A 25,209-nucleotide genomic window follows, 5' to 3' on the forward strand; every position below is an offset into this window, starting at 1 on the left:
TGGCAGCAGGAGCAGCTCGGGCTCCCTGGGGGCAGCAAAGGAGCTGAGAAAGGCTCAGCCCCGGGGCACAGCCCTGGGCCCAGCCCCTTCCCTCTCTGCTCTTCTCTGTGGCTGTACAGAGTGCACAGAAGGACACAGTGGCATTGCACACGGGAGGAGGATGGACAGATAAATGCTCCTTCTTCCCACTGACAGCGATCCTGTGGGATCACTCAGGGCTCCAGAAGGGAGCAGGGTAAGGTTTCCAGAACTGATCCACCCTCAGAAGAACTTAAGGGAACTGTCTCATGAGTAAACTCTTGCCACACTGCCACGGATTATTCTGTCAGGAAAGGTACATTCAGAACATGCCTCCAACATCTGGCAAGGTCTTCAAAGCACCATTCACCAGCATTTCCAAGTAATCCAAGTCAGGATCCCAGCCGAGAAGGGATCACAGATGCTACAGAACCATTTCCATGGTGTGCTGGGATCCCCTTCTTAATTGGGGAATTGGGCACTGCAAGGGGGTGGGGTAAGGCTGTGGGAGCCTGTGCCTCCTGGTCACTCTCCACGCACTTTGCACGTCCTGTGCGACATCCCTGGAGGGGCAGCTGGAGCAGCCAGGGCCCTGGGGCTCTCTCCCTCCCTCCCACACAGGAAATCCTCACTAAATGCTTGGGGAAATCTGCAGTGCCATATCTGTCGCTCCCAACCTCCGTCCCTCCCTCCTGCTTGCCCACCTGCCCATGGAACAGCTCCCACAGCCCACGGGCCCATGGCCAGGCCCTCTCAGGACACACTGGAGCCTCGATCTCCCCCTCTGCCCTTTCCCCACCATGGGCACCCTGTGCAGCCGCTCCCAGGTTTCGGGACGTGTCTCCCACGGAGGGAGCCCAGCAGGACAGCTCAGTAGCCGAGTGCCCTGAGCCTGCTCGGGACAATTCCTCTGGGCTGTGCCTGTCTTGTCCGGGCTGTGCCCGCAATGCCAAGCAGCAGAGAGGGCAGCTCAAGCCTCAGCTGGGCTCAGGCCCAGAGGCACGGCAATTACCTCCTGTGACTGTGCCTGGCATCGTCTCCCTTCCTGCAGGAAATGCCACCTTCCATAGAGCCTCTCTGTCCATCCCTTGAGAAAGGAAGAGTCACAGCTGGATCAGATGGAATCATTGCATATCCAGGAGGTGGCCTCTTCAGGAGGCAATACTTGTCCAAGACATGGGTAATGATCAGGAAAATCCTGATGCCCCCAGGTCTTTGGGGCTGGCTATGGCCCTCCCTCCTCCAAGCAGCCACTCCTCAGGATGTGCCTGGGGACTGGGAAAATGCAGGGGATCCCTGGTGAGTTTGGGCTGTGTGGCAGCTGATGCCCAATGCCTTCCTGCAGAGGCTGGGGAGAAGCTGCAGCCAGGCCAGGCTGGGAAACAGCCCTGCAGGGCATGGAAGCAGCAGCGGGGCAGCGAGGCTGCCATGGATCCCTTCCTGCTGTGCCGGGCACGGCGTGTCCAGATGTGCAGCCAGAGCCCTCAGCTGCTGAGCCCCAGGACAAGGCTGAGGGAATGCACCCACCATCCCCTTTGAGCAGTTCTGTCACAATGTGCTTCAGGATGTTGTTTGGCCCATGGTGAGGAAAGGGTAGAGGGGGAGCGAGGCTGCCATGGATCCCTTCCTGATGTTCCGGGCTCTGCTCTGACGTGGGGGACCCTGGCTCACTCTAGGATCTCTCCCAGGTCTCCTCCCAGAGTTTCATCCCACAGCTCAGCCCCAAGGGCCAGACAGGTATTAGAAATTTCACAGCCCACCATTGGTGATTCATAGTCAGAATGCACAGGAAAACTCTAGCTGTGTTTCAAAATACCAGATGCTGTGTTGTTTCCTTCCCACTGCAGATTTTCCATTTCCCCAGCCTCAGCCCCTGGCAGCCTGCCTGGATGTTCTCCCCACGCTGCTTCTGCAATCCCACTCGTCCAGGTTCTCCTGGTTCTGTGGGCAGCTCTTTGGGCCACTGAGGCCCTGTTCCTCCTTTGTTTGTCAGCATGTCCGAGTGAGAGATGATTCAGGGGCTCAGCACCAAGGCCTCCAGCAGCAGTGGTCAATTCCTGAGCACGCTCGGGGGCCACAGGCAGCTGCCCATGGCTCTGGCAGGGATGTGAAGGGGAGGCTGTGCAGGGGAGCAGCCCCCACGGCCTAGCCCTGCCCATGGGGGCCTGCAGCCCGTGGGGATGGAGCAGCAGTTTCTGGTTGTGAAAGTCCATCCAAAAATCCTTCATTTTTTGCCTCACAATTGTCATGAGAAAAGACCCCCGAAAGGTTAAAAACTGTTGAGCCAGTTGGGAAAGAAAGTCTCATGCTTATTCAGTGTGTTCACAGGTGGTGTTTTCAGAACATGCCATGCTGAACCCGAAGGGGCATGCTGCCCTTTTCTGAACAATGGAACTGGACTTTCTTCCAACCTTCTGACTTGGCTGCACTGAGCTCTGGGCTGGCTCCTCCCCTCCAAGAGAAGACCCCTCTCGCCTGCCTTCCACCACCGTGACAGACAAACAGAGATGCGAATCCCCTTATCAAGGAACCAAGACAAGACAAGGAACCCCCCGGCACCCTACTGGCACCCCCCTGGTACCCCCTTGGCAACCTCCTTCCAGAGACTGGGACTGAACCCCCACCCCCCCCCCCCAGCTCGGGGAGGGGGGAAAAACTGCCCAGAGTAAACGTACCTGCAAACATTCGGGCATGAAAACAATGGAGTAACCTCCCCCCTCCTGCTGTTCCTATTCTTTTGCCCTCCATGGAAACCAAATTTCGGCCACCCTTCCCCCAACCAAGAACAGTATATTTTGGGGTTCGGTTCCGACTGTCCTCTGAGATCTCCCCAAAGCGTGCACCAGCGAGTTTCGGAGGCGGGACCCCCGAAGACATCACATTTCGGTAGCTATAAGCCCCTCCCTAACCTTCTTTCCTCCCTCTTTCCCTTGTCTTACCCTTCTCTTCCCCAGATTCCCTAACCAAATGCATATTCAGTTGTGGTTATCATTAATAAAATTGCATTTTGTTGATTTGTTACTGCAAAACCCCTGTGCCTTTGTTGGTTATTTTTTGCACCAAAAAAATCATTCGTCACCCGTTCATTTCAGGTGGACCCTCACATAATTGGCGACGAGGATGGGATTATGGTAGCCAGTGAGATTTTGCAGGTTCTGTGTAGTCTGTAATCTCCGTCAGACTGCATATGCCAAAGCCAAATCTCACCCTTGATTGAGCACACAGGCTCTGGAATTGACACAAAAGATTTTTCGGTGCAAAAGCAGGGGAAACTGTTACTGTCACTTCTGTTACTGATCTTACCGGCACGGACACCGACACTGATACTCCTCCTAATCCTGATATTGATATTGGAATTGATGTTGTATTGGAGTTGTATCTGAACCTGTTACTGTTGTTACTGCTGTATTTGTGTACCTGGACTGTCTAAAAGGGAGGGGACAGACCTGAAGAAATTAAGCTGTGCCTTTTAGACAGATATTGTCCCTTCACCTACACATGGAGCAAGGGGTGGCCCAGCAAAGGCTCAGTGGCATTCCCCCTGTTCTAGGTTCTGGTCCCCTCACAAAGAAAACATTTGTGTGCGTGTGTGAGTGTGATTGTGTATCTGGACTGTCTGGAAAGGAAGGGACAAAGCTGAAGCAATTAAAACAGTGCCTCCCAGACAGATTTTGTTTCTTCAGCTATCTAGGGAGACAAAGGGCATAAAAAGGTCTGTATGATTGTGTAACTTGAGTTCACAAATCAGCTCCCTGGTATAGTTCTGGTCCCTTCACACAAAATGAATGAAAATCTCAATCCTAAAGCAAAAGCTGACTTTTACTGGTTGCTTGCTAAACACAATGCAAAACCGTCATCTGGTGGAGAAACTTGGACAGAGAACAATTGGTTTAATTTGGAAAATGTCATTGATAGAATATGTTCTCTGCAACATAAATCAAAATTCAAAATAGGTAAAAATAAGAACATTCTTTGCTCAGTTCTCGGAGCATGTCTCACTGCAGCCATAGAAAACCGCTGTAAATGGAGAAGTGAGGAAATGATAATTATAGACTCCCTTCAAAATTTAGTTGAAATTTTGCAAAAGCAGTTAAATGAGGATAGAAATGAAATTTACATGCTGCGAGCTGCCCTCAGAGAAGAACACACCAAAAACATACACAAAATCAACTCCTCTACAGAGGAGGAAGAAAAAGGAACATCTTGCATTAAAAAAATCTATCCATACAAAGAGCTCGAGGCAGCAAAACAAAACTATCCTTACAAAGAATCTGAAACAGTTAAAAATTGTGGGGAAAATAGCTGTCCTCGTTTGAGACTTTTTATTAAAACTGAATATAATTATATTAATGATGAAGACCTGGATCCCCACATAAAAACTAAACAAACACCATTCAGCGCTACCGAATAAAATAAATTGAAAAAGGAATTCGGACGACTTCCTCATGAATCAGAAACGGAATATGTGTTCTGTGTGTCTCTCACTGGCGGAGACCAGATTAAGTTAACTGAACAAGAAGCCAGTGGATACTGGGGACGTGGTGTTTTCCTAACAACAGGAGATAAGCGTGACTCCTGGTCTCTAACACAACATGCAGCCTATTGGGCCGGGGGAATAAATCCCTTGGAAAGCGGTGATCCCCTGGCAATTGCCACTACCTCCGACCAGATCTTAGAAAGTGTACAAAAAGCTGCATGTTTGCAAATGATTCATAAGAGAAAATTAATTCCTGGTTTTGAATCCCCAATGCAACTGCCTGTGAAGCCTGAAATTATGACCCCTTTAATTCGTGGGCTTCCAGAAACATTGAAATCAACAGCAATTACTATTCAAAAAACAATTATGGCTTTAAGCCCAATAGATAGACTGGATAGATTTCTTAACAACTCCACTGATCAGTCTGAGTCTGCCCCATCACCCTATACACCAACACAGACCCCCACAACACCATCAGACGCATCTAGCAGCAGCCGCAAAATTTGGACATGGAGTGAGGTAGCAGTTGATTTAATAAATTATTGTAGACAGTATGGGCCTGTAAAAAGCCTAGAGGAAAAATCAGAAAAAACAAAAGGTGTCCGGTTTATGGGAGCCCCTAACCCTGAAAACACAGAACCAGGAAAACAAATTTCCAACAGACAATGCTGGTGGATGCTGGGAATAAAAAAGGGGTCCCCCGGGACATAATGGATGGTTTACCACTTGAAAAATTGCAGAAAATCATAACTAACTGGAATTTACGGAGGCCAAACCCCCCTACCCAGCCTAGTGCACCGATCCCTCTACCTCATCAGAAACTAACAAACGCTCCTACCAATACACAGTACAGTACACACAGTACATCACAGTGTCTTCCACAGAACACAGGCAATGAGCCAAAGTTAATCCTTTCCCAGCTTCTCCCTCGGAATCTGGGCAGTGAAGCTGCGTCTCAGCCTCTCCCACAGAACACAGCCACTGAGCCAAAATTAACTGTTTCTCAGCTTCTTTCACAGAACTTGGACAGTGAAACCCTGGCTGCGTGTCTCCTGAAAAGCACCAGCAGTAAGCCGGAAGTAACTCTTTCGCAACTTCTTTCACAGAGCCTAAGCAACTTAACTGCCCAACATAACCGCCCGTACCCCAAAACACAAACACTGAATCTACACCAACAGAGCTTTCGGGAAACTAATATCTCCACCGCTTACAGGTGAGCGAAGGGGTGGAGGTTGGGTTTACTTATGAATGCTCACAAAAAATAAACCAGGAGACATGTTAATTACAGCAATCATGGGCCCCAAAAAAGTTCTGGTAACATAAATTGTTGATACGGGAGCCCAGATCTCCGCACTTACACATAGAGATGCTCAGAAGTGTGGAGTTGTTCCAACAATAAGGCAATGCTGCGTTCTTAATGCTTTAGGAACCATAGAACCAATGAATGTTGCTCTGGTCAAAGTAACACTCCCTGGAGAAGAAAATCAATTGGTTGTCAAAATGGTAATTGGGGACATCCCGAATAATCTGCTAGGGATGGATGTCCTTGCAGGAAGACACTGAGGGTTTTCTGTGGTCTTTTGGCACTCCGCCACTTAACATTAGGCTGCTTCAGACCGCACCTGCACTGCCTTACAGTAAAATAATCAATGTGAAACAGTATCCCTTGCCTTCTGAAGCTAGAGAAGGCATCAAACCAGTTATTCAGGATTTGCGTGATCAAGGAATAATAATTAACACACACTCCCCATACAATTCACCCGTGTGGCCAGTCCGAAAGCCCAACACGAAGTAGAGACTTACGATTTATTACCGTAGGCTCAGTGCCAACGCTGACCCTCTGACTGCAGCACTGCCAAATTTAGCTGAACTAATAACATCAATACAAGAGAAAGCTCACACAATCATGGCAACCATAGATGTCAAAGACATGTTCTTCATGATACCTATACAGCCAGAGGACATGGATCGCTTTGCATTCACATGGGAGGGACAGCAGTACACATTCACCAGACTCCCTCAGGGATACAAACACTCTCCAACACTAGCACACCATGCTTTAGATAAGGAATTAGAAAAAATACCTAAACCTGACACTGTAGCTGTGTACCAATACATTGATGACATTTTGGTGGGAGGAGAGGAAATTAAAGAAGTGGGGGATCTCCAGCAGAATATAATCTCTCATCTGGAGAGCCTTGATTTAAAGATTCCTTCAGAGAAAATTCAAAAGCCTTCTCAGGAAGTAAAATTTCTGGGAATTTGGTGGCGATCTGGTAGCACATGCATTGCACCTGACACTTTAACTTCTTTAGAGCAAATAAAAATGCCCGAAAACAAAAAAGACCTCCAGTAAGCCTTAGGACTGTTAGTATTCTGGAGGAAACATATCCCAGATTTCTCAGTCATTGCTAGGCCCCTTTACAACTTACTTAGGAAAGGAGTCAAATGAGATTGGACTCCTTCTCAGGAGGAAGTATTACAATTGCTGATTTTTGAAGCCACAGCACATCAGGCATTGGGGCCCATTCACCCTAAAGACCCTTTCCAAGTGGAATGGGGATTTGCCTCCTCAGGACTATCAATACACATCTGGCAGCGAGATCCTGAGGGTCCAACGAGGCCTGTCAGCTTCTTTTCCCATGGTTTTAAAGATGCTGAGAAAAGACACACTACCTGGGAAAAAGGATCGTTTGTTGTTAGCTTAGCTCTCATTGAAGTAGAAAAAATCACACGGCAATAAGCTATCATCTTGAGAGGTCCCTTCAAGGTAATTAAAGCTGTCACAAATGGGACCCCTCCACCTGGCGGTATAGCCCAAATGTTGTCAGTCAGGAAATGATATGCTCAGATAGAGAACTACTGCAATAACTTTTCTGTCACAGAAGGTGCTGCAAAATTCTTGGCAATACAAGACACTGAGAGCCTGGATAGTAGTCAAGACAAACCTGTTTCTGTAATAAAAGTAGCACTACCATTCTCACCTGAAATAGCAGCAAACTGTTGGTTTACAGATGCTTCTTCAAAGCAGGAAGGAAAGATTTGGAAATATAAGGCGGCTGCTTTACATATTTCATCTGGTGAAAAAAATCATCACAGAAGGGGAGGGCAGCGCTCAGGTAGGAGAACTCATAGCTCTCTGGAGTGTTTTCCAGCGTGAGGCACAAAACACTTCTCCTGTTTACATCTACCCTGATTCATATGCAGTATACAGAGGCTGCACTGAGTGGCTCCCTTTCTGGCAACAGAATGGCTGGGAAGTTAACAGAATCCCAGTGTGGCAGAAAGATAAATGGAAAGAAATCCTAGAAATCGCCAGTAAAGGAAACTTTCTGGTTGGTTGGGTAGCTTCTCATCAAACAGATGGGAATCAAGCAGGTGAATGGAACAACAGAGTTGATGAACTAGCAAGGCTTAGCCCCCTGAAAAACAAAACTATTTCAGAGGATTGGAATCAACTGTTAGAATGGTTACATGTAAAAAGACAGCACACAGGTGCCAAAGATCTGTACCAGGAAGCACACGCCCGCGGCTGGCCAGTCACCAGGAAAATGTGTAAAACATGCATATCGGCCTGCGAACAGTGCCGCAAGCGACTGGAAAGGCATCCTTTAGAGGATGATCCTCTGCATTTGAGGAAAGGTAAAGGCTTGTGGGATGTGTAGCAGGTAGATTATATTGGTCCTTTTAAGAAGTCAGGAGGTAAACATTTTGTGTTGGTAGGAGTGGAAATTGTATCTGGGTTGGTACAAGCTGATGCTTTTAAAAGGGCCACAGGTGATAATACAGTTAAAGCATTGCAGGGGTGGTTTGGAACTTTTCCAAAGCCACAAGAAATTCAGTCTGACAACGGGTCTCACTTTACTGCCAAGGTGGTTCATGATTGGGCCAGAGCCAAAGGCATAAAGTGGACCTTTCATACTCCTTACTACCCTCAGGCTAACGGGATCGTGGAAAGGACAAATGGCCTTTTAAAGCGGTTCCTTATGCCCCAGAAAGCAAACTGGGACTGTTGACTGTGGGAGGCTGTTAAAGGGGTAAATGGCAGGTGGGGGGTGAACGGCTGCCCCAAAGTTACTGCTTTTTACCCCACACCTCCAAGCATCATCCCTTCACTGGAAGGTCCCGACGATGCAAACAATCCATCACATTACCCTGGACAACCTGTCTTAGTGGACCTCCCCACGGTGGGCGAGGTACCACTTGTGCTGAAAACCCCTCTGAATAAATATGCATGGGTAGCCTCTGACGCTCTTGGAAAAGAGCACCACATAGACACACGCTGGATAATCCCCTCATTTTAAACTCCTTTCTGCCTCTCAGTGGCATGATTTTTTGTTGTTCTTGCTTTTACAGGAGAACCCCGAGGGACATGAGAATCATCCGAAACATGATAGCCTTGCTAATACTTTTCTGCATATTACCACAATTTCATGGACAACCTCCTGGTGAGCAGCTGTGGCCCGAAGCCATCATTCAGCACACCAATGTTCTTGGAACCTATCCCAAGGGCCGTTACCCGAGCCTGGCAACCCTAGTGCTGCATGACTCCAAGGTGTACCACCCGAATGAGTGGAGATGGGATCAGAATGAGTTGATGAGAACCCTGACAGATGGGAACAGTTGGTGAGTGAATTTTGGTAACATGCAGAAAGGTGGAAGGAACTCTCCATGAAAAGGCCACCTCCACCAGAATTGCAGGAAATTTTATGGAAACAGGTGGAAGGAATCATCTGGACATCCCTTCAGCAAAATTATGTCCCATGAAGAAATGGGGAAGTTTCAAAATAAAAAGTCCCCTCACTCTGTGTTGCCGCCAGCAACATATTGGTAGTTATGCTTTAGGTCTCAAAACTAACAATCTTGCAATTACAAGAGATTGTAATGATGCATCACTTGATTGCCGGTACAGTTTAACTTTGCTCAAACCCACTTACGTGACATGTTGTTGGCAGAATGACACAGCTAGTCCATTAGGACTAAGAGGCTTGGTTTACACATTCAAGATAAACACTGTACCAAAACTCACACCAAGTGCTGTAATTACGCTCTCTCAGATGCAAGGTGTGAAGCCCTTTTCTAATACATCTCAAAGGGCAGACACTGTAAGGCCTGCACTGAGCAGGGTAAACACGGCAATCACACCCCAATTGGCAGAGGCAACAGGAGGCCCCTTTACATAGCCCTGGTCTCAAGCCTTCCTGCAATTTATCGGATCTATGGGAGATGTCATGGGTCTAAACTTATTAACAGTAGTTACACATGAAGACAAGTTGTATACTTGACAAGAATGGGAGAAACAGAAAACCTGGCAGCTTCAAGGAGTAGTGCGAGAACAAATTAGCATCGGGTGTTGAATGGTTAATGGGTCTGACTATAGCAAAGCAGGAAAACAAACAGGAGCAAGTCTGTACGCACCTAAGCGTACGAGACTGCTGGCACATTTTTACATTAACTCACACTGCGGAGGTAGTTTGCCTCTAGTCCAAGGATACACAAGACCTTTCTTTTAAATTTGTAATAAATGCTGAAACCTACTTTACCACTGTCACCACTTCACCTGTACCACCGGTCATACTCATCCCAAGAATTTTCAAGATTGGACTTTATATAATCAGGAAAACTGGCCAACAACAAATAATATTCAATCTGGCATGTCTCTCAAACAGGTCAAATTGCTAATGCAGAGCAACGTTTCAGAAATCCAGCCAGCCTGTTCTCCGTTTCTGCAAACTTCTTTTGAAGGCTGGACCACTTGGCTTCGGAAACGAAGCTCTTTTAAAATTAGAACACCAAGAGACGTGACCGGTGTTATGCGTACAGGATTGGGAATTCTGAATAGCATTGATTCTGAAGTACTAATGAACAAATTGGCTGCTACAACTAGAGATCTGACCAAATTACAGCAACCACTGAAGTCATCTCTGTTAGCCTTGGGGACACACCAGTGGCTGCTGTCAAACATTCTGCCAAATTGGGAAAGAGCGAACGTGAATGACCACAAATTGGTGATTGATGCACTTAGTGCTACACAGAACAATGTTTCCCTAGCCCTCAGCTGTATCCAGGCACAACTGTGGATGCAGTCGGTCTCTGCTTCAATTATAAGAGATGGGCGAGGAAAGCACCTTCCCCACAGAAGTTTGGAAAATAATTTGGGACAGTGCCACTGAATTTGAAAGAGAATTCCAATCCTGGTGGAACCTGGTGAACTTTACCTATGATCCCATTTCAAACACAGCCACTGCTTTTGTTTTAACCATACGCAATGCTTCTGTACATTTAGTCTTCCCTGTTATTGCATTAGGATTAAACCATAATGGAGCTGTTCTCTATCCCACTGAACATAGGGGATGGGCCCGTCAGGTCAATGACAAATGGCAAACTGTTAATCTGGAATCTTGTATTGTCCGAGAACAACTGTTGTATTCTCGTTATATTCCGTATCTCTCAAGTCCCATACTGTACCAAGCTGTTCTTCTCTGCAGCACAGTTCTTCGTGTGTCCTCTCAGGGGCTCCTCCTGGGCCTCTCGATCCACCTCTGTTTATTCCAGTTACCTTCACGAGCTACAACTGCTGCCCAACTAAGGACTTCGCAGCTGTAGCTTGTTTGGAGTAACTAGGTGTTTTGCGGAGTGTCATGGTTTGACCCGGAAGGAGTGGGAATTCTGGGAAGCTGTGGTCAAACCAATGAAGGTTTTGGGTTTCATACTGACACCTGGTGTAGCCAGTGGGGTTTGGACACACCTCCGAGAATACACAGGGGTTAAAAGCAGGGCACTGCCCTGGCATTTCCTCTTTGGACCTCGTCGGCCGAGGAGTTCAGACCTCTCTCCCTCGCCCGGCCCGCTGCTGCTGGGCGGGGGAGGGGCCAGCCACGTGGTAGGCCCGGGGCCTGGACAGAAATGGGGTTGAGGGGGCTTCGGGGGGGCTCCAAGGATGGAAGGGTGGGGGAGCCCCAAGAGACATCGAGCCCTCGAGCAGCCAGCCCCCCTTCCCCCCCCCAGGAGAGCAGCCAGCGAGAAGGGGGAGGAAGACTGCCCGGCCGCAGCGGCAGCGTGTGGGCAGCGTGCGTGGGAGCCGTTCCCGTGGGAGCCGTTCCGGGACCGACAGACAGAGACTGAAAACTTTTAACCCTTCCTTTCATGATTAGAGCCTTGCAAAAATGCTAATCCTCCTCGAAGCTGAATAAGAAGGGAGATAAGAGATGAGATGTGGAGATGATTGGATGGGGAGAGATGATTTGGAGTGGCCGTTTGGCTGGACTTTTTTCTTGTAGCCATGGACTCAGTTGTTCCTGTGACACAGACTGCATTTAGGGGGAGGCAGTGACTCAAAACCAGGAGGGTTCATTTGTGAGGACCCCCCGGCCCCAGGGGGTTGGAAATATATGGGGGGGACAGTTGTCCCAAAGGCAGAGACTGTGCCTTTTTGGAGTGAGACAAGGCATCCTTGAAAGACCACCCTAAAAGCAGCTCTGGCCATGTCTCGGTGGTGAGAGCACTGAGCATGGAAGGAACGGGTCACAAGCGGCAAATGGACTTTCCGGGCGGTGCCGAAGTGACAAGGAAGCATCCGGGATTTCAGTGTGTTTCCAGAAGCCTATGGAACAAGAAGGACTCCGTTCCTCTTCATGAACTGCAGTTTGAGTATACTAAAGTGTCGTGCCGGGCTGGGCAGTTGGTATTTTTGAGAGAATGTATTGGATTGGGAAAGTCAGGGAGTGGGGAGGAGGAAAAGTGGTTTTTGTAAGGTTTTCAATTTTTTTTTTCTTTTCCTTATAGTCTTTCCTATTTTTTCCCTGTAGTTTTAGGTAATAAAGTGTTATTTATGTTTAAGTTGGAGCCTGTTTTGCTTATTCCTGGTCACATCTCACAGCAGACACCAGGGTGAGGCATTTTCATGGGGGCACTGGCTCTGTGCCAGGCTCAAACCATGACACGGAGAAAAGAAGAAACCTCACAACTTGTAAAAGTTGTAAAGCCCGGTATGCTTTATTACGACGCGCGCCGGACGCAAGACTCCCCAAAAGGGCATGCGTGCCCCTGGAGACTCCGAGTCCCCTTTTTATCCCCCCTTCCAAATGCATATGCATACAGTTTCAAATTAAGTTCATACATATTCATTCCACACGACATTTAGCACTAATTCTTCTTTATCGAAGGAATTCCTAAGTCGGGGGCAGATTGACCTCGTGGTTTTTCTGTTTTTCTTTCTCTGTCTCCTTGCTGTCTCTGGAACGCGGCCTCTCCTTCAGCTTTAGCTCCACAGACCCTTCACCTCTCCTAGACACTTTACCTAGTTCAGGATGGATATTCTGTCTCATTCCCCCCTTTCCTAGGAAATAAGTAAATTCTTTTACTTAAGGAAAATTTCCACGACAATAAGTGTCTTTTAGCGCTTTACCATGTACATTTGACAAAGAGGTTAGTACAGCTATTCGTTGTAGCATTCTCCAGTTCCAAATTAACAATGTAATAGATAATCCTAAGCTTATCCCAACTAATATTAGTAAAACTAGAATAGGGTGGCACAACTTATCAAAGATTCCATTTGCAGTTGGTGATCACCCAAAGACCACATCTCACCAGTGATTATCCGTATTTTATTCTTTGTAGAACTCTGGTTATTTCTTTTGTACCATGGTGGACAGTAATTAAGGTTTTCTTTCCACTTTCTCGGATTTCTTTCAAGACTTCTAATAGGTCTTGGTGCTTAATTAATTGTTTTACCAATGTAAGGTTCACCCCGATAGGGGTAGGTGGTAGTCTGTGATACATTGTGTAATTGGCTGTAATCAGCTGGTGGGATGTTACTGGTACCAAATACGAAAAATCACACCCAATAATCTTAACAAAATTACAAATACAAATACAGAGATTAGAATGGTTTCTACTAGACAGAATAACATCATTGCTATTAATTTGTACAGCAGCACAAGCAGTTCTCAAACATACGCCCTTTTCCAGTATATACGAGCACAGTTTTCTGGTCAGTGATTGGATGAATTTCAAAGTGACAAATACTCTGTTCAGTGTCCAAACACATCCTGGGCATTAGCAGTATTGCTTTCACAAATGAATCCCATTTGTTCTCTAGTAATGCAGGATTCTAAGTTTACTACCTGCCACTTTTCATTCATCTTTTTGTGCCCACACTCTATGTTCTGAAGGATAGAGTGTTGTTTCTTCATGGTTTAATCTTAGGGCAATGATGGGATGGATAACATAAACAGTGGCATTACGTATGGTAAGCACAAAGGCAGTGGCCACATTAGAAATAGGATCATAGGTGAAATTCACCATAATCCACCAGGATTAAAACTTCCTTTCAAAATCAATTGCATTATCTCATTCAATTTTCTGAATTTCAGCTGGAAAATTACCTTCACCCCTTTCCTATATGATCAGAGCTGCTGTTGCTTGTATCCATAACTGTGCTTGTATACAACTGAAAGCTAAAGACACATTATCTTGAACTATACTAAGTGCTTCTACTATCAATTTGTGGTCTTGGTCCCCGGCCTGTTCATTCTTCTTTACTTTGGCAGTACTTTTGAAATCTGTCACTGGCTAGTTCCTAATGCCAGTAGAGATTACTATAAAGGCTGCTTCAATTTTGTTAGGCTACCTGCTGCAGCAGCCAGTTTATTCATCAGTATTTCTGAATCAATTCTATTTAAAACTCCTAATCTTGTCCCTAATATGCCAGTTAGATGTTTGTTATGGGGAACAGGAACTGCTTTCTGTCCATGATCATCCTTCCCTGCCAGAGGGATGTGCTGGGCTCCTACTACAAATTCAGACACACTTCACAAGTGTATCTGACAGAGGTTTAGGTCATACTTGAGACAGATGTTTGTTCTGAAATGTAGAGACTTCAGGGAATCTAACTTCTCTCTCTCCCTCCAAAGCACCTGATTTCCCAGATGTGTGGCAAGCAGGAATGTCTCTCCTGGTCACCCACCTTGCCCTTAGCTAAGATCAAGCTGTGGACTGTGTTCAGGGCAGAAGATAATGGAGGGGAAATCTTGAGAGAAGAGCCTAAATTCATTGCCTACAGGCTGTATCAGGGTGAAATTACACCAACTGTCTGATTCACTTAGGTTATCACAGACTTCCTGGTGTTCATATACACCAGGGGAGGTTCAGACACTAATTACATCTGGTCTCTCATAAGCCATCCTTTTGATGACTAAGCACTTTACTTTGATTTCTTCGCTTCAGATTCCTTGAAGTGTTCACAGCTCCTGTTCTTGCTATTCTTACTCCTCACATACTTGATTCTCGTGGATTACTACAGTAGATATGTTTAATATAAACCTTCTTTATCTCAGAAGGTTTTCCTATGGATCCAGTATACTGATTAAATGCCAGGGACCAAGGCCATTCAGCATTGCTTTGGGTAGAGGTACTCTCTAGTTCTAAAACTTCAGTTATAATTCCATACAAAACAATTCTGTACACTAAAGTATGAGCTACTCCCGACCGCAATATACTCATTTTGCCCGAATAAGTTTTAGTCTCAGTTCATTGTCTCCTGGTGTCACTCCTGAAGGGGCTTCTGGGCCTTCTTCACCCGAGAGTGATGGATCCAGGCATTCTGCTCCTTGATTTTGATTGCAGTGAAGGTGGTGAGAGGTACTTGCAGTGGTCTCTCCCACTGTGGTTCTGAAGTCTTCTCTGTAAGAGACTTAACATATACATCAACCCCAGGCTATCTAACTCCCTGCTCCGAGTTCCAGCCACACGTTTCTCAATTACTCTGAGCTGTTTGCTTAATGCCACCATGTAAGTGGACATTCTGGACATTCCCCTTGTATTCTATTGTCTTCTATAAGGCATTCCAAAAGGATTCAGCATTCCTTTAGCTCAAAAGGTTTAGTTTGAATTTGCAATAGTGCTAGTGGAAGAGCTTCTTGCCCCAGTCTTATGATTTGCTGCTTAATCAAATGATTCATTCTCTCCCCCTGGCCGCTTGATTGGGGCAGTATGGGGTGTGAAGTTCTTAATCTATGCCCAGATGGCTACTAATCTGTTGCACTATTTTGGAAATGAAAGGTGATTCTTTATCTGAGGATATCGTGGCTGGAACTCTGAATCGTGGTAATATCTCTTGTAAAAATGATCTGGTCACTTCTTGAGCTTTGACAGTTCTGGTGGGGAATGTTTCTGGCCACCCTGAAAATGTATCTATTAATGTCAGTAAATACTGATACCCCCCTTTCCTTGGGAGTTCTGAAAAGTTGATTTGCCACTGCTATACAGGCCCATGGCCTCTCCCAGTCTGACCAAGTTTTGGCCCGGCGGTATTTTGAGGTTAGTCTGGAGGCAAGGATCACATTATCAGCTCACCTGAGTGATAGTGGCATATAGATTCCTGACAATGATACAACAGTCCTTTCAATCAGATGTGTGTTCTAGAAAGCCTGTGGGAATTACTACTTCAAAGTCAACACTTCATTCCAGTGCACTCTGTATCACTCGCAGCCTCGGTCATTTTGATAAAGGAGCCACACTCTATAAAAGGCTTTAAGTAATTAGGCCCTAGTGTGTTTTCTAGTGCCCTTCCTTCACTAGTAACCACGAAAATGGGAGGGGATTACTAGCTCTCTTTCAATGGTAGCCCACCCCTTGCAGTTGTACGTCTCTTTTGATTAGTATTATTGTATTATGGCTTACCTTCGAGGAAAATCTGTACCTCACCCTTTGCTGCTTTCTTTGCCTCTCCATCCGCCAGCTCATTTCTTTCCTCCAATTTTAAGCTCACTCTCTGGTGTGCCTTAATATGCTTTTTCAGGTAGCTGAACTGCTTCTAGCAGCTGGATTGTCTCTTCTTTCCCTGTGAGGTCAGCAGTCCCCTCTCCTTCCAGATGGCTCCATGTGCATGCACAACTCTGAATGCCTTTTGCTGTTTCTAAGGCATGGGTCCATGCATTTATCTCAGCATCCTGTGCAGAGGTACCTGTTGGTAAGGGTCCAGACTCTATTACCTCTCTGCAGGTAGTCACTGTGAACTTTGCAATGTCGCTTTCTTGTCAGTGAACCAGGTCTCTGCATCGTCCAGAGGAGTGTCCTTTAGATCTGGGCGGCTGGAGTAGGTAGCTTCAATGGTCTCTAGGCAATCATGGTGTACTGCTTCTCCTTGATTCCACTGAGAAAAGAAGCTGGGTTGACAATATTAGTCACCACTATCTCTCCGTCATCTTGCTCTACCATGATGGCCTGGTATTTCAGAAACCTCTCTGGTGAAAAGCCAGTGGCCACCCTTTACTTCCAGTACTGCGGACACTGTGTGGGACACTAGCACAGTCATTTTTGTCCCAGGATAAACTTGTGTGCCTCTTGAATGTTCAGCACAACTGCTGCTACAGCTCTGAGGCAACCTGGCCATCCTTTGGCTGTTGCATCTAGTTGCTTAGAGAGGTAAGCAACTGCCCTCCGGTATGGACCCAAGTCTTGAGCCAATATTCCCAGAGCAATTCCTTGCATGGAAAAATAGAAAGAATGCTTTACTTACATCTGGAAGTTTCAAAGCTGGAGCCGACATGAGGGGACTCTCTAGCTGGAGAAAGGCCCGTGTGGTGTCTCTTGTCCACTGGAGATCTCAGTTCCCATTGGCAATAAGAGCATAGAGGGGTCTGGAGAACAATCCACAATTATGAACCCACAGCTGGCACTACACTGCCATGCCTAAGAAGGTTTGGAGTTCTTTCGTTGTCTGGGGTTCAGGGTTTGGCATAGGGCTTCCCTGCCTTAAAGTCTGCTGCTCAGCACTCACTTCTTACCCCAGGTAGATTACCTTCTGTTTCACTACCTGTGCCTTTTTCTTTGAGACTCTGCATCCTTGGAGTCCTAGGAAATTCAAAAGGCTTACCGTCCAGGCTTCTCTTGCTTCCCTCGTCCGAGTGGCTACTAGAAGATCGTCCATGTACTGCAACAGCCTCCTTTCCTCTTGTGGAGCTTCCTGGGACTCTGGGTCCTTGCAAGCTGTTCTCCAATCGGAGTGGAGAATTTTGAAGCCTCCAGGCACATGGACTATGTGAGCTTGTGTTTGAATGCAAAATGTTCTGGCTGGCTTCATGGATAGGGAGGCAAAAGAAGGCATCTCTTAGGCCTAAAACAGTGAACTAGGTTAGCTCAGGTGTTAAACAAGTTAGTAAGGTCTATGGATTTGCTACCACAGGGTACAAATTCTGTGTTATCTTATTGACAGCCCTTAATCCAGTACTACCAGTTATTGGACTGATTCCTTCCTTACCTTCCTTTTGAGGGTACTACTCAGTTCTCACTGGTTGTGGTCTTTCATTAAGCTTGATGGGGGAGCATCCCATGGGGGAGCATCTTTCACTCTCCCTGGTGCAGCAGAGGCCCATACCCTTGAAAACACTTATTTACTTATTCTAATATCTCCTTACTAATGTCTTTCTTAATTTCAGTGTCTGTTAATATTAAGCCTAACATCTTTATATTATTTGCCTCCAGAGTAACCTTTCTCATTTGAGAATATTTAGCAAATTGAGCGAATTGTACAAAAGCTTTTAGGTACACATAGTACACATGTTACTTTAAAGGTTTTAAAAAGTATGCCTTTTCAGACTGGCCAGTTGTTCATTCCCCACACTACAACATAAACATTCTCCACAGGTACTAAAGCTTTATTTAAAACTGAACACATGACCCTTGTGCTGACAAAAATTCTTCCCTTTTGGGAAGGTTACCTTTACCCCTCCTCCCTTACCTTGGGAGGAAGCCTTTACAAATCATATGTACTCATTTTGCGAACTGTGATTGCTTCGCATTTCAGCGTGATAATCCTTGCCTGATTTCATACGTTGCTATCTTATGCTGCATGCTGAACAACATGTTTGATTTGCTTTCTCTTTGCCTTGTTTTCCTTTTCAGGGGCCAAGACCAGAGAGCAGTCTGATCTCACAGTCTCTTTGTCATTCTGGGTGATTTCTTAAAACAAAAGACATTTCAGCATACAAAAACTATCCCATTTATCTTCCTATTATAAAACAGTACTAACAGCAATGAAGCACTATAAATCTTTTTATTTTCTGAGCTGCTCTTACTGGCAACCTCCTCCCAATGAGCCCCTCCCAAAAGGGGCTAATTTAGGAACCTGTTTGCTCTGGTCAGTTCTTATTATTTATTTCTCCTTGCCTTATCCCGCTTCCATTCAAACCTTTTTACAGACCTTCACAGTAGTTTCTCAGTTTTCCTCCTATACACACAGCTCCAGGTGGCAGGTATCAGATGTGATTCCCACACACAAGCTCTAAGACCTTAGGTTCTGAATCCGCTTGACCAGAAACCTTTAATTTACACTCGGGGCGTGTACCCTGACACTTATTGGAACAGCAAAACAGCAATACCTGTGTTTCTCATAAACACCGCACTGCAATAATACCTGCACATCCAGCTTTTGCCCACAGGCCATTCCCGTGTTCCCTGGGGAGACAGGGCAGCCGGAGCTGTCCCTGTGCCCAGGGCGCAGCCACTGTCACCTCACACAGCCTGCTAGCCTCTTGATGTACCAAAGGCTCCCCAAAATTGCCCACAAAGGCTGGCTATTCTGTTTATTACAGAGAACTTTAAATCCTTTCAGCAGATTGTTTCCAGTAAAGACTTACTGCAGTACCAACCGAAGTCTCATAAATCTCATAAGTCTCATTAACTAATTCATCTCATTCATCCCTTCTATATAAACTCTGTTTTACAAAATATCAGTCTTTTCTAGTTCTCTTCTTGCACAATCTAATTAAGCACTGTGTCTACTTACACTTGTTTTGCTGCTTTGCAAAAGGGCTGTGCTAGTCACAGCCAAAACTCTGATATACCTGCAGACACAGACACACGCACCCCCCCCCCCCGCCTTATCTCAAATTCACTAGAGCCAAGGCTTGAATTGCTGTGAGGGGGAGAATTCTTGGAATTCCTTTAACTCACTTTATCGAAGTTAAACATAAATCACCGTACTATAGTTCTCCTATGTAAAATGCTACTCTTGTTGCAACAAAATCTTAAAATCTCCATAAACACCACTATACAATCTGAGAATCAAATTACCACAATGCAGCGGAAGAAAATCACCACACAAAATCACTGGGAAAGGGCACATCTCTCAAAGTGCTCACTTTTCTCAACACAACACAGCATACCATAATTCAGCATTTACTCATATCAATTTTCCTGGACACAATCAAAATGCCAGCACACAGTCTAGAGATCAAGTCAAAACATCCAAGGCAAAGGAACTCTCTGAGCTCATACTCACGGTTAAAATGTACCAAATCTACACAAATCACTACATTCAAACATGATAAATACCATCACTGACATTCCTCCACTCGCTTCTCCGTGGGGCACTTCTCTCCCTGCCCCCGCAGCCTGCTGCAGCCGGTGCCTCTGGCCTCACTCGGCTGCTTCAAACACGGGGAGTACTGACCCATCCCCGCACTGTAGGGCACTGTAGATTTACTCTCTTTTATACACCATACACATATCACCTGCACGATCACAAACACAGTGCACTGGCCACACACATTAACCATACAGCAACACAGTGTCCGGACATCACTCACACACGCACAAACAAAAGAAACATACGCGAGTTCAGCTCTGCCCTATCAGAATCTGAATTCTAATACACGCATACACGAGTTCACCCAGCTTACCCCGGAGCTGCTGGCAGTCCTGCTCTATCAGGACGACGAAACGACGAACCCCGTCTCTAATACAGCTGCTCTATCAGCTGAACACATGAACCCAGACGTCTCTGGGTGGTTTACTCCCTTCTTCTCCTTCCTCCCCCCCAGGGGCCCCTTAGTACATACCATATCTTCCTCCGCAGGCCAGCGGGTCGTTGTCTGTCCTCGCAGGTGGCAAGTTGAGACAAGCGGAGCCCCACCAGGAAAAAATCCTGGGGCGCGCCTTGGAGGTCCGTCTATCCCCCCTGCCCCCGCGGGGACAGAGAACTCCTGCCTTGGCTCGCCAAAATGTTTTGCGGAGAAAAGAAGAAACTTCACAACTTGTAAAAGTTGTAAAGCCCGGTATGCTTTTATTACGACGCGCGCCGGACGCAAGACTCCCCAAAAGGGCATGCGTACCCCTGAGGATTTCAGACCTCCTTTTATCCCCCTTCCAAATGCATATGCATACAGTTTCACAATAAGTTCATACATATTCATCGTGCATGACACTTAGCATCAGTTCTTCTTTATCAAAGGAATTTCTAGGTCGGGGCAAATTGACCTCGTGGTCTTTTCTGTTTTTCTTTCTCTGTCTCCTTGCTGTCTCGGCATACGAGTTTTTCCTTCAGCTTTGGCCTCACAGACTTTTCACCATTGTTAGACACTTCACCTAATTCAGGATGGATCCCTACTCCGTCTCACCATACAGAAGAGGTCCTTCTTGTCCTTAACTGCACTGGCAGAATTCCAGCACCATGTCACAGGGGAATGCTGAATGGTGACAATACCTCGACTTCCCTTCTGCCTTTGGTTCTGTACTGGGAGTTCTTCCACTTTCAAGTTCTAGAGAGGAAGGGGGCTCAAAGGCACAGTTTTCTCAGCTGTATTTACCAGGGAGTTTGACTGCATTCCCTGTCCTCCCTCTTCCCATGACTCAAAAGGAGCAACCAAACCCTTCATCCTTTCCTCATTCTCTTTATATTTAAACACATTTGTCCTATGGAACATGCAGAACAACACCTTCTTAGTCCTGCCTTTCCTTTTGTTTTGCAATCTTTTTCCAGAGCCAAGGCAGAAGGATCCCTTGGGGCCAAATTAAAGCCACATTCCTGCTGCAATTCAGGGTGATCCTTCAGATAAACAAAACATATTTATGTACACAGCTTCATCTTCTTTTCGTTCTTTTCATGAAAATAATAGTAACCACAACACGGTACAATAACTCAGATTTGTGTTTATTGCCTTCTTCTCCCTGTCTTCAAATATTTAAAGGGCCACTATTGATCAGAGTATTTGTTGAGTGTTTTCTTAGTCTCTGTGCCCCCAGGGCCTTTCTTACCTTCTTCCATTGTTTCAATAGGCATCCCAGGGGGTTTGGATTTATTGGCTTGCTGGCTGACACCCTCTCTTGGACACCCACCCTGGTCCTTTATCTCCTCTTACACTCTGCTGATTTTTATTGATATTTCAATTCACAAACTGAAATGTTATTTTTTTCTCTTCTCTCCTTGCTCTTATTATTTTTACACCACAATTGCTACACACAGGGCATCTTTGGGCTCCCCTGCACCAATATTCTCTCCTGCAGCTGTGGCAATGTATATAAACAAAAGGACTACACCCCTACACAAGAAACAAGGGATCAGAGTCCTTGCAGTCCTGCAGCCCTCCTGAGGCTTCTGCGTCACAGGTGCCTTCAAGGCCCAACTGCAGGACTTGTTAACTTGGAGTTTTCCTGAGGCATCTCTCTTTAGGGTGCCCTCGAGGCCAGACTCTGGCATTGTTGTGGTGTGCTTTGTGTCTTTACTTGTTGAGTTTGTTACTGTACTGGATTTTCTATGTTTGAAATGGTTCATTCTCTGTGGCCCCATATTACTTCCCAAATGGTTTCCCCCTAAGTTGTATCCTCCCCCTTTCCCTATCAATCACCCTTGTGCCTACCCCTATTTCCAGACCCTTCTCTGTCACTCCTCTAAACCCTGGTCCTGCAGCTTGTCTGTCATTGTTTGCCAAGCCCCTTCATCTAGAAGCTTTGATGTCAATTATGTTAAACTACTAATCCCATGGGTAGATTTTGTATGCTCTCCTCCACTATCCTATTCCATTGGTTGGATGATAATTTAGTCCCTCCTCATGCTCCTCCTCAGTTGCTGGCCTTTAGTTGTTAGGCTGACTCCTGAAGGCTGACTCCTCCCCAGAGTCAGCCTCCCTTCATAATTTTGTGTATCCCTTTACTCTGTGCTCTTTTGATTCTGCTCCCTCCCAGCTTGCTACAGGTCGTAGCACCTGTTCACTCCCTTTGGGGAAGGAATAAACAGCTGATGGAAAATTACGGACAGAAAGCCACTCTCTTTTTTATTCACCGGTCTAAATCCACGAGGACCTCTCTGGGTGCCTGCTCGGCCAGGCCCAGCGGAAGGAGAAATTCCTGCCAGTGGCTGATCCGCTACCCTCAGCCAAGCCAAGGGAGGCAGGGAGCAGCCATTTAGTGGCGTGCACCGAGGTGAGGGGTCAGGGCTGGCCGGCACCACCAGCACCACCCCTCCACCTGAGATCGGGGGTGCAGCACCATGGCATGGCAGGCAGATTCCTCAGTTTGTTCAAAGTGTTCAGAGGGATAAAAAAGAAAGGCCCTGGAGCTGCCCCAGCATAACAGCCTGAAGAATCGGAACAGTTCCAGCCACTGCAGGATGCTGAGTGGCAGAGCAGGGCCACAGGGCTGATGGCTGAATCCATTAATTCTTAAGTTCTTGGACTTCACTGAATTTGGTGACAGCATCCTGACGGTCCTGTCAAGCTGCCTGCACAGCAAGTGCAGGGAGTGGCATTTCCTGGCGCTCAGAGGCCTCGTGGTGGTCAGCAAGGATCCCTTACTGGTGAGAAGGGGCAGCAGCTGAAGCTGCGCTGTGGAAAGCAGCCCCATGGGCGTGCAGGGCTTCAGGAGCTGAGGCAGCTGCTCCCAGCTCTCCTGCCTCACCTGCCCCAGTGCTTTGGGGCAGGCCTTTGGCCTGTGGGCCCTGCAGCAGCAGGGTGGCCTTGCAGTGCCAGGGCGGTGTTGGTGGTGCAGCCGTCCATGGCTTCCCAGCACAGCCTTGTGTTCCACACAGGCCAGGAGAATGTGCATCCTGTCTCGAAGCCTTGTGGAGCTGCTGGGTGATGCAGAAGGAGAGGTGGTCAGCATGTCCTTCTGTGTGTTCACGAATGTGCTCCAGCACAAAGACATCCTTGTATCCAGCACCACTGCCGCAAAGCTGGCTGAGGCACTGCTGCTGCTCTTTGACCACGAAAGGCTCTGTGTCCCCAGCTGCAGGCACTGGCTGCTGCCCAGAAGCTTTGCTCAGGTGAGCTTGAAAAAATTGGTCTCAAGGCCTGCTTCCCTTCCCTTCCTCCAGGAGAACAGCAATGTGCAAGTCCTCTCTCTTGAGCTCTTCTTCAGGGTGATAGACTTGGTAGTGGATGAGGGAAAAAAGCCCCTTGAGAAGATTTTGAACCAAAACCTGCTCCTTCTTTTACTGCCATAATGAGGACGGGCGTGTGATGTAGGTGAGGTTTTGGATGAGGCTGGTGTATCTCTGGGAAGGGCTCAGCTGCCTCCTGTCCAGCCACCGCATGGACTGCTGCCTTCTCGAGACTTTGGCACAGAGATTTGAGTCTGGTGCCCTGGGCTGTGGGGCCATCTCTGGGTCTCTGCTGCTCTCCAGGCCTCTCAGAAAACACTGCTTCTTGTGGCTGAGCTCCTGAAGATGAGGAAGCTCAAGCAACTGCTGAAGAAGGGGCAGCTTTCAAAGTTCACTGAGGTCCTGGTAAGGAGGGCCTGAAGCCCTAGGCTCAGCCCAGAGAAGGCCCCTGAGGGTGGTTCTCAGTGTGCGGGCTGGCAGCTGTGCCCCTGCCCGCTGCTGCAGCCAGAGGCCGCGCGGGCTCTTCTCCAGGCTCCCGTGGGCCCCAGCCGGGTGCCCATGGAGCCCCAGCCCGGCGGGGCTGCGGGCCGGCACCGCGGCTCCCCGGGCAGCAGCCGGCCCTCTGCCCCTGCCCTCGGGAGCCCTTGGCCAGCAGCTGCTGGCCGCGCCTCAGGGCTCTGCGGCCAGGGGAGGCCGGGGCTGGGCGCAGGCAGCGTCCGCCCCAGGGGCTGAGCCCGCGCCAACCCTCCCCTCCTGCCGCTCTCTGCAGCTGGCAGAGGACAGGAGCCGAGCGGCCGAGCACCTGCGCCGGGCCCTGCGCTACCTGGAGAGCCCACAGGAGCCCCTGCGAGAGGCGGCTGTCACGTTCATGAGTGAGCTATGAGCCTGTGCTCCCCTGCCCAATCCCACCTGCCCTGTGCAGCCTCACGAGGCCCCATCCATCATTCCCCTGCCCTGCCCAGCCCTTTTATGCTCTGCCCTGTCCTTCTTTGCCCCACCTGGCCCCGCCCCAACCCACCCTGCCCCACCCTTCCCAACCTGTCTCTGCCCGACCCTGGCCAGCCCAAAACAGTCTTCCTCTGCCCTGTCCAGTTTCATTTAACCTGGCCACATTCTACCCCACCCTGCCTCACCCTGCCCAACCTCGCTGCACCCAACTTTGCCCCGCCCTGTCCAACCCCATCATGCTGCACCCTCTCCTGCTTCACCCAACTAAGCCCTGCCTCGCTGCACCCTTCCCCACTCTGCCCCGCCCCGTTTGTCCTGCCCCTCCCCAACCTGCCCCACCCTGTCCACCTTACCCTGCTCCGCCCTGCCCAACCATTTCATGCTCCGCCCTCTCCTGTTCTGCTCAACCTATCACCACCCTGCCCCACACTGCCCCTCCCAGCCCTGCCACACCCAACCTGCCCCTGCCCTGCCCAATCATTTTGTGCTTCATGCTGTCATGCTCCACTGAACTTTGCCACACCCTGCCTCGCCTGCCCCGCCCTACCCCACTCCACCCCGCCCTACCCCATCCACCTCAGCTTCACCCTGCTCTGCCCAACCCATCATGCTGCGCTGTCTCCTGCTTTGCCCAACCCAGCCCCGCTAAACCGCACCCTTCCCCACTATG

The 25,209-nt window shown here is 47.8% G+C and overlaps 1 protein-coding gene and 1 pseudogene across 1 annotated transcript in view; one reads left to right on the plus strand and one right to left on the minus strand.

Moving 5' to 3' along the window:
- Positions 1-25,209, minus strand: part of LOC141730248 (uncharacterized) — a 265,824-nt gene that overhangs the window by 62,760 nt on the left and 177,855 nt on the right. The window lies entirely within an intron of this gene.
- LOC141730196 (uncharacterized) overlaps positions 4,009-25,209 on the plus strand; it is a 35,136-nt pseudogene continuing 13,935 nt past the window's right edge.

Source organism: Zonotrichia albicollis, chromosome 9 (assembly GCF_047830755.1).
Source record: "Zonotrichia albicollis isolate bZonAlb1 chromosome 9, bZonAlb1.hap1, whole genome shotgun sequence".
NCBI classification, from domain to species: domain Eukaryota; kingdom Metazoa; phylum Chordata; class Aves; order Passeriformes; family Passerellidae; genus Zonotrichia; species Zonotrichia albicollis.